Genomic DNA, 10,219 nt, shown 5'->3' with positions numbered 1-10,219 from the left:
ATTATGTTTTGCATGAACTTTTTCTTTAACCTATGCTGCTGCACTGCTTACATTCTGAAACATTGTCTACTTACAGTGGTAGGCAAACAGACTTCAATGCAAAATATCAACTGTCAACAGTAAATTCTACTGTAAGCTACAGAACATGTTTTCCTTTCTGATGCATAGAGCAAAATACTTGCAATAATAGCGTATCTAATACGCCCCAATTAAATGAGAAATGCGCATGGGGATTTATAGGCTATGGCTACTTCGGGAATATGAACCCATCATGGCCAGAAAAGGTGAAGTGTGTTCTTCAATGTTTATGAGAAGATGGATTGTGTATAAATGCAATATTATTTACTCAAAATTACAGTATTCAGACGTAACCTACAACAGTCTGTTCCACCGTTTAAAAAATAAAATAAATAAATAAAACTGCGCTCCAGATTGGATGGCATAGAGCAAAATACTAAATGTTTTATCTGTCCAGAGTTGAGTATGTGGGGTCTATGTCATCAACCTGGTTTTGGAGCATTCTGTATTATTCTGTACGTAAATCTGTAATTGCATTTAGTATATGTTACGTTTCTTATGTATTCATTTATGTATTCATTTGTGGATGTCCATCACCCATTTTGTATGATATGTTACGAATTAGCAAAATGTATAAAATTGCTATGAATTCTAGCTACAGGGCTAATGTTAGCTAGCTGTCTTAGGGTTAGGGTTAAATGTAGGGGTTAGGGGAAGGGTTAGCTAAAATGCTAAGTAGTTGCAAAGTAGTTGAAAAATAGCTAATTAGCTAAAATACTAAAGTTGTCAGTGATGAGTTCTGAACTAACATCCTTTTGAGTCGTTGGATGTTCACGTTATTCACACACCAAAACCAACCACCCTTTTGTTTTTGAATTAAAGCAACCATCTGTTTTTATGTAACCATGCCAACCGTGACATATCAAACTCATTTCAGTGTCCTGGATTCATATTTATTATGTTACGTCTGGAGTAGAAGACCTTGCTTTAGTGTCAAGGGGGGACAGTCAATTGTGCTGATACAGTGGAGATGGGCTAAAAGCACTCAAATTAACTTTTTTTGTGATGTTTTTAATTCCTTTAATTTCAGCTCATGAAACATGGGACCAATGCTACATGTTGCGTTGTATAGTTCAAGTTCAAAGGCCGAGACTATTCTCTCACATTTTGTGCACAAATTTGTTAACTTTCCTGTTCGTGAGCATTTCTCCTTTTGCCAAGATAATCCATCCACTTGGCAGGTGTGGCATATCAAGAAGCAGATTAAACAGCATGATCATTACAGAGGTGCACCTTGTGCCGGGGACAATAAAAGGCTTCTCTAAAATGTGCATTTTTGTCACAACGCCACAGATGTCTGAAGTTTTGAGGGAATGTGCCATTAGCATGCTGAATGCAGGAATGTCCACCAGAGCTGTTGCCAGAGAATTGAATGTTCATGTCTCTACCATAAGCCACCTCCAACGTAGTTTTAGAGAATTTGGCAGTACATCCAACTGGCCTCACAACCGAAGACCACGTGTAACCACGCCAGCCCAGGACTTCCACATCCAGCTGTTTTACCTGTGCAATCGTCTGAGACCAGCCACCCGGACATCTGATGAAGCTGGAATATTTCTGTCTGTAATAAAGCCCTTTTGTGGGGAAAAATGAATTCTGATTGGCTTGGCCTGGTTCCCCAATGGGTGAGCATATGCCCATACATGGCTGTGCCCCTGCCCAGTCATGTGAAATACATAGATTAGGGTCTAATGAATTCATTTCAATTGAGTGATTTCCTTATATGAATGGTAACTCTGTAAAATTGTTGAAATGTCACATGTTGCGTTTTTTCTATTTTTCAGTATAATTCCAATGCAAGAATCCCCTCCTCCCAAATTGTGACCCCTTACCAGTTTCAACTGCCCCCTTAGTCACTTTATCCTGGAGTGTAGGCCGTCATTGTAAATAAGAATTTGTTCATAACTGACATGCCTAGTTTAGTAAAATAATAAATTCTGGCTCCCGGTCTGTCTGCTTGGCAAGTCATTTTAAACATTTTCATGGTGACCGCTTCAAACAATGGCGCCAATAAAAGTCAAGACCCCTGCTCCCAAGCTTTTGCAACCCCATTTTCAGACAGTCAGGTGATCATGCCCGTGCGCCCATTAGATCCGGCCCGAAGGAGGCCCACCTCCAGCAAATGATTTATTTAACCTTTATTTAACTAGGCAATTCAGTTAAGAACAAATTCTTATTTTACAATGATGGCCAAATCCTCCCCTAACCCAGACGACGCTGGGCCAATTGTGCGCCGCCCTATGGGAACTCCCATTCACACTGAGATGCAGTGCCTTAGACCTCTGCGCCACTCGGGAGCCTGAAATACAGTGCCTAGTGAAACTCTTCACACTCCTTGCACAGTTGTCACATTTTGCTTCCTTAATGTAAAAAATCTCCCTCGCGATCTACATAAATACCGAACTGCGGAAGTCGGAAGTTTACATACACCTTAACCAAATACATTTAAAGTTAGTTTTTCACAATTCCTTACATTTAATCCTAGTAAAAATTCCCTGTTTTAGGTTAGTTAGGATCACCACTTTATTTTAAGAATGTGAAATGTCAGAATAATAGTAGAGAATGATTTATTTCTTTCATCACATTCCCAGTGGGTCAGAAGTTTACATTCACTCAGTTAGTATTTGGTAGCATTGCCTTTAAATTGTTTAACTTGGGTGAAATATTTCGGGTAGCCTTCCACAAGCTTCCCACAATAAGTTGGGTGAATGTTGGCCCATTCCTCCTGACAGAGCTGGTGTAACTGAGTCAGGTTTGTAGGCCTCCTTGCTCGCACACGCTTTTTCAGTTCTGCCCACACATTTTCTATAGGATTGAGGTCAGCGCTTTGTGATGGCCACTCCAATACCTTGACTTTGTTGTCCTTAAGCCATTTTGCCACAACTTTGGAAGTATGCTTGGGGTCATTGTCCATTTGGAAGGCCCATTTGCGACCAAGCTTTAACTTCCTGACAGATGTCTTGAGATGTTGCTTCAATATAGCCACATAATTTCCGTCCTCATGATGCCATCTATTTTGTGAAGTGCAACAGTCCCTCCTACCAAATAGGAGGATGCCACCCCCGTGCTTCACGGTTGGGATGGTGTTCTTCGGCTTGCAAGCTTCCCCCTTTTTCCTCCAAACATAACGATGGTCATTATGACCAAACAGTTCTATTTTTGTTTCATCAGACCAGAGGACATTTCTCCAAAAAGTATGATCTTTGTCCCCATGTGCAGTTGCAAACCGTGGCGTCTTCCTTGCTGAGCAGCCTTTCAGGTTATGTCGATATAGGACTTGTTTTACTGTGGATATAGATACTTTTGTACCTGTTACCTCCAGCATCTTCACAAGGTCTTTTGATGTCTCCTCCCTGAGCGGTATGATGGCTGCGTGGCCTCATGGTGTTTATACTTGCATACTATTGTTTGTACAGATGAACGTGGTACCTTCAGGCGTTTGGAAATTGCTCTCAAGGATGAACAGACTTGGAGGTCTCCAATTTATTTTCTGAGGTCTTTGCTGATTTATTTTGATTTTCCCATGATGTCAAGCAAAGAGGCACTGAGTTTGAAGGTAGGCCTTGAAATACATCCACAGGTACACCTCTAATTGACTCAAATTATGTAAATTAGCCTAACAGAAGCTTCTAAAGCCATTATATCATTTTCTGGAATTTTCAAGCTGTTTAAAGGCACAGTCAACTTAGTGTATGTAAACTTCTGACACACTGGAATTGTGATAGAGTGAAATAATCTCTGTAAACAATTGTTGGAAAAATTACTTGTCATACACAAAGTACAGTTGTGGCCAAAAGTTTTGAGAATGACACAAATATTAATTTTCACAAAGTTTGCTGCTTCAGTGTCTAGATATTTTTTGTCAGATGTTACTATGGAATACTGAAGTATAATTACAAGCATTTCATAAGTGTCAAAGGCTTTTATTGACAATTACATGAAGTTGATGCAAAGAGTCAATATTTGCAGTGTTGACCCTTCTTTTTCAAGACCTCTGCAATCCGCCCTGGCATGCTGTCAATTAACTTCTGGGCTACATCCTGACTGATGGCAGCCCATTCTTGCATAATGAATGCTTGAAGTTTGTCAAAGTTTGTGGGTTTTTGTTTGTCCACCCGCCTCTTGAGGATTGACCACAAGTTCTCAATGGGATTAAGGTCTGGGGAGTTTCCTGGCCATGGACCCAAAATATCGATGTTTTGTTCCCCGAGCCACTTAGTTATCACTTTTGCCTTATGGCAAGGTGCTCCATCATGCTGGAAAAGGCATTGTTCGTCATCAAACTGTTCCTGGATGGTTGGGAGAAGTTGCTCTCAGAGGATGTGTTTGTACCATTCTTTATTCATGGCTGTGTTCTTAGTCAAAATTGTGAGTGAGCCCACTCCCTTGGCTGAGAAGCCACCCCACACATGAATGGTCTCAGGATGCTTTACTGTTGGCATGACACAGGACTGATGCTAGCGCTCACCTTGTCTTCTCCGGACAAGCTTTTTTCCGGATGCCCCAAACAATCTGAAAGGGGATTCATCAGAGAAAATGACTTTACCCCAGTTCTCAGCAGTCCAATCCCTGTACCTTTTGCAGAATATCAGTCTGTCCCTGATGTTTTACCTGGAGAGAAGTGGCTTCTTTCTGCCCTTCTTGACACCAGGCCATCCTCTAAAAGTCTTTGCCTCACTGTGCGTGCAGATGCACTCACACCTGCCTGCTGCCATTCCTGAGCAAGCTCTGTACTGGTGGTGCCCCGATCCCGCAGCTGAATCAACTTTAGGAGACGGTCCTGGAGCTTGCTGGACTTTCTTGGGCACCCTGAAGCCTTCTTCACAACAATTGAACCGCTCTCCTTGAAGTTCTTGATGATCTGATAAATGGTTGATTTAGGTGCAATCTTACTGGTAGCAATATCCTTGCCTGTGAAGCCCTTTTTGTGCAAAGCAATGACGACGACATGTGTTTCCTTGCAGGTAACCATGATTGACAGAGGAAGAACAATGATTCCAAGCACCACCCTCCTTTTGAAGCTTCCAGTCTGTTATTCGAACTCAATCAGCATAACAGAGTGATCTCGAGCCTTGTCCTTGTCAACACTCACACCTGTGTTAACGAGAGAATCACTGACATGATGTCAGCTGGTCCTTTTGTGGCAGGGCTGAAATGCAGTGGACATGTTTTTGGGGGATTCAGTTCATTTGCATGGCAAAGAGGGACTTTTCAAATAATTGCAATTCATCTGATCACTCTTCATAACATTCTGGAGTATATGCAAATTGCCATCATACAAACTGAGGCAGCAGACTTTGTGAAAATGAATATTTGTGTAATTCTCAAAACCTTTGGCCATGACTGTAGATGTCCTAACCGACTTGCCAAAACTATAGTTTAACAAGAAATTTGCAGAGTGGTTGAAAAACGAGTTTTAACCTAAGTGTATGTGAACTTCCGACTTCAACTGTAAATACAGAACTATATAAATACAGAACTATATAAACTATAGAAGTGTAAGGGGAAAAAAACTAAATAGAAATTTGCTTTAAGAAATAATATCTTGATAGTGTAAGTCTTCACGCCCCTTGCTGTGGCACACCCAAACAGATTCAGTAGCAACATTGTCATAAAAAAAATATATTTATTGAATGGGTGTTCCATGCAACTTATGTGACTTTAAGCACGTTTTTACTTATTTTGCTTTTTAATTTTGTATTCATTTGTGTAAATTCCATTGACATTATGGGGTATTGTGTGTAGGCCAGTGACACCAAACAATCTCAATTTAATCCATTTTAAATTCAGACTAACACAAAATGTGAAGAAAAAAAAAAAGTCCAGGGGAGTGAATATTTTCTGAAGGCACTGTAATTCCAAGCTGCTTAATATCCTTTTTGAGTATGATCATTTATCTGTGGCTGTTGTCATATCACCCAGACACTGAAGAGCTGTACGTCCTTCCTAACCGAGCTGCAGGATAGAATGGTAAACTGATCAGGGATATCACTGTGAGGACAAAGATGAGAGAACTGTATGCATCAACAACATTGCATTCACTCCACATTACTGGCCTCTATGACATAGTGAAAAGAATGAAATCTGTTCTAAGAAATCCATTTCTACTCATCCCTCCTGTTTGTAACTAGGCCTGTAATACTTCAAGGCAACATGGTAAAGAATTTACCTTTTTTTATGGCCTAAATGAACAACTTTAGTTTTGGGGGCAAACACGACACATCCACATCTACCAGCGATATAGCATCATGTTATAATTCTTCTTTGTTATTGCATAAAACACCAGTATACATACAGGAAGTATATAAACAAGAACAGCATGCACACAATCAAGACATCTTTTGTATTTTATTTTGAATTCATTTTTTGAAAATTGGATTAATTGTTATTTCACTTTGAAAATGTGGAAATGGTTGTTTTGATCTGTAGGAAAACAATCCAATTGAATCCCCTTTTTCAGATGTAAAAATACAAGGCATCTAAATGTACCAACTGTGCAAGGGGTGTGAAGACTCATTAGGTACTGTAATGGACAAATGCCAAATGCAATGTTTCAAACTTGAAGATAAATCAAACTTATTTTATTATATATTCTGTGCTCAGATATGACACTGCAGTAGAGACTGGAGTAGATGTTAATTTTGAGAGGGTACAGAAGGTTTCCAAAGAGAGAATTAAGACATTTACATTTGTGATGGGTACAGCTGCACAAAGGAGAGGTTTACTTTGAAAGTTAAGTATTTTAGTTGTGTTTTTGGGACCCTTTAAAACCAGAAAGGCAGTGTTGTTGACAATTCTCCATGTGTTTCCCTTTTATAACACTAGATGGTACACTTACTCTATCATACATGGTCATTTCCTTAGAGCCACCATGTAGCCTATCTCAGTTGCTGTTATCTGTCCTCCTATCCTTTATCTGCACTGATTGGACAATACTTGATATATTAAAAGGCTCATTGTCAGGCTGGCTTTCCCCTGGTCAGTTCTCATTGTCAGGCTGGCTTTCCCCTGGTCAGTTCTCATTATCAGGCTGGCTTTCCCCTGGTCAGTTCTCATTGTCAGGCTGGCTTTCCCCTGGTCAGTTCCTCATTATCAGGCTGGCTTTCCCTTGGTCAGTTCTCATTATCAGGCTGGCTTTCCCCTGGTCATTTCTCATTATCAGGCTGGCTTTCCCCTGGTCAGTTCTCATTATCAGGCTGGCTTTCCCCTGGTCAGTTCTCATTATCAGGCTGGCTTTCCCCTGGTCAGTTCTCATTATCAGGCTGGCTTTCCCCTGGTCAGTTCTCATTATCAGGCTGGCTTTCCCCTGGTCAGTTCTCATTGACAGGCTGGCTTTCCCCTGGTCAGTTCTCATTATCAGGCTGGCTTTCCCCTGGTCAGTTCTCATTATCAGGCTGGCTTTCCCCTGGTCAGTTCTCATTGTCAGGCTGGCTTTCCCCTGGTCAGTTCTCATTGACAGGCTGGCTTTCCCCTGGTCAGTTCTCATTATCAGGCTGGCTTTCCCCTGGTCAGTTCTCATTGTCAGGCTGGCTTTCCCCTGGTCAGTTCTCATTATCAGGCTGGCTTTCCCCTGGTCAGTTCTCATTATCAGGCTGGCTTTCCCCTGGTCAGTTCTCATTATCAGGCTGGCTTTCCCCTGGTCAGTTCTCATTGACAGGCTGGCTTTCCCCTGGTCAGTTCTCATTATCAGGCTGGCTTTCCCCTGGTCAGTTCTCATTATCAGGCTGGCTTTCCCCTGGTCAGTTCTCATTGTCAGGCTGGCTTTCCCCTGGTCAGTTCTCATTGACAGGCTGGCTTTCCCCTGGTCAGTTCTCATTGTCAGGCTGGCTTTCCCCTGCTCAGTTCTCATTATCAGGCTGGCTTTCCCCTGCTCAGTTCTCATTATCAGGCTGGCTTTCCCCTGCTCAGTTCTCATTATCAGGCTGGCTTTCCCCTGGTCAGTTCTCATTGACAGGCTGGCTTTCCCCTGGTCAGTTCTCATTATCAGGCTGGCTTTCCCCTGCTCAGTGCTCATGATCATGTTTGCTTTCCCCTGGTCAGTTCTATCAGTTCAGTGCAATGCGATGGGTGTGTGTGTGTGTGTGTGTGTGTGTGTGTATTTTTGGACTTAAATGAGAAACAGCCACTCCTGTTCAAATGTGTAAAACTTCCTTACTTCCTCCTCTTCTTCAGCCTTGAGAATGTTATTGGGTAGGTGAAAGCCAGGTTTCAAACCTATTTCTGTCACGTACCTAACCTTGTCAACAAAATTATTATTCAGACGGAGGTCAAGGTGTCATCACAAGTTTCAGTATTAGAAGGTCTCAACACTGGCACATTGTCCAGGCAGATTATAGAGTCAAGCCAGCAGCATTTACTTTAAAATACCATTTATTTATCATGAATACAAACTTGTATATATTCAGCGATCACGTTTTAAGTTGCCAACTATGTCAATATAAGTGAATTGAGCACATCAAAGGTAAATAATAAAGAGGGTAATTAGGCTGTTTTAATACAATAGGGGATTGTATTAGGGCTCACGAGTGGCACAGCGGTCTAAGGCACTGCATCTCAGTGCTTGAGGCGTCACTACAGACACCTTGGTTCGGTTCCAGGCTGTATCACAACCGGCCGTGATTGGGAGTCCCATTGGGCGGCGCAATCGGCCAAGCATCTTACGGGTTTGGCCGGTGTCAGCCGTCACTGTAGATAATAATTTGTTCTTAACTGACTTGCCTGGTTAAATGAAGTCGTTGAAAACATAATGTTCCCAGGTGAATAAACAATTCATGACCAGAGCTGTAGGTGGCACAATTACACTAGTTCACAGAGAACTATTAGTATGCAATGTGTGAACAGAAATTAGGATTTTTATTTGCAGTCTCTCCTTAATTCCTTGTGTCCTCTCTACTTGATTCCTTCAAACTTTTTGGAGGAGAAGGCGAGGTACCACCAGATCTTCTCCTCCAATGAATTATGAGAAGGAAGCGATAAGAAATGAATCGAGGAAAGACTAGTTGAGAAAGAAAGTTAATGCTATGTCAGTCTGCTAAATTACCCTATTCCCTGACCACTGATTTCTGTGTACTATCCATTAAAGTAGCATGACCGAGACTGATACACTACCTGATCTACGTAGGGTCCACCACACTACTTTCACCTATCCAGTCTGATTCAGGTACGGTAAGAAAGGGAAAAGAGGCGATTTCTAATATTGTGCCACCGAAACAACTGCCTGTGGAGAAACATAGGCCAAGTGACTCATGATGACATTGACACCATCAGTCCCTTTAAGCTGCTTTTCATGCCTTAACCCTCCGTTGTTTTCAGATCTGCAAGGTGAAAGCTCAACCCCTACGCTGCTTATACCTATCCGGACCCTTCAAATTGGCAAACATGGAAGGGTTAGGACTAAGGGGAAGGGGTAGGGGGGCGAATTGGAACCGGCAGATACTACAGGGTACAGGGAAAACAGGGCTTATAGGACAACATATTAACGATTTGGCCATTCATCTTATGACGTCAACTCTCAACATTAGTGTAGTGGACTAGAAGATAGATACTTTTGTATATATAGTGTATGTGGACACCCCTTCAAATTAGTGGATTCAGCTATTTCAGCCACATCAGTTGCTGACAGGTGTATAAAAATTGAGCACACAGCTATGCAATCTCCATAGATGAACATTGGCAGTAGAATAGCCTTACTGAAGAGCTCAGTGACTTTCAACTTGGCAACGTCATAGAATGCCACCTTTCCTACAAGTCGGTTCTACAAGTCAAAATTCTTGCTGAAGCACATAGCATGTAAAAATGGTCTTTCCTCGGTTGCAACACTCACTACTGAGTTCCAAACTGCCTTTGGAAGCAACCTCAGCACAAGAACTGTTTGTCGGCAGCTTCATGAAGTGGGATTCCGTGGCCGAGCAGCGGCACACAAGCTTAAGATCACCATGCGCAATGCCAAGTGTCAGCTGGAGTGGTGTAAAAATCGGACTCTGGAGCAGTGGAAATGCGTTCTCTGGAGTGATGAATCACGCTTCACCATCTGGCTGTCCATGGTTTTAGTGGATCCCAGGAGAAGGCTACCTACTCCAATGCATAGTGGCAACTGTAAAGTTAGGTGGAGGAAGAATAATGTTTCATGGTTCGGGCTACG

This window comes from Salmo salar, chromosome ssa07, assembly GCF_905237065.1.
Source record: "Salmo salar chromosome ssa07, Ssal_v3.1, whole genome shotgun sequence".
Lineage (NCBI taxonomy): Eukaryota > Metazoa > Chordata > Actinopteri > Salmoniformes > Salmonidae > Salmo > Salmo salar.
Note: the sequence above shows the minus strand (reverse complement) of the source record.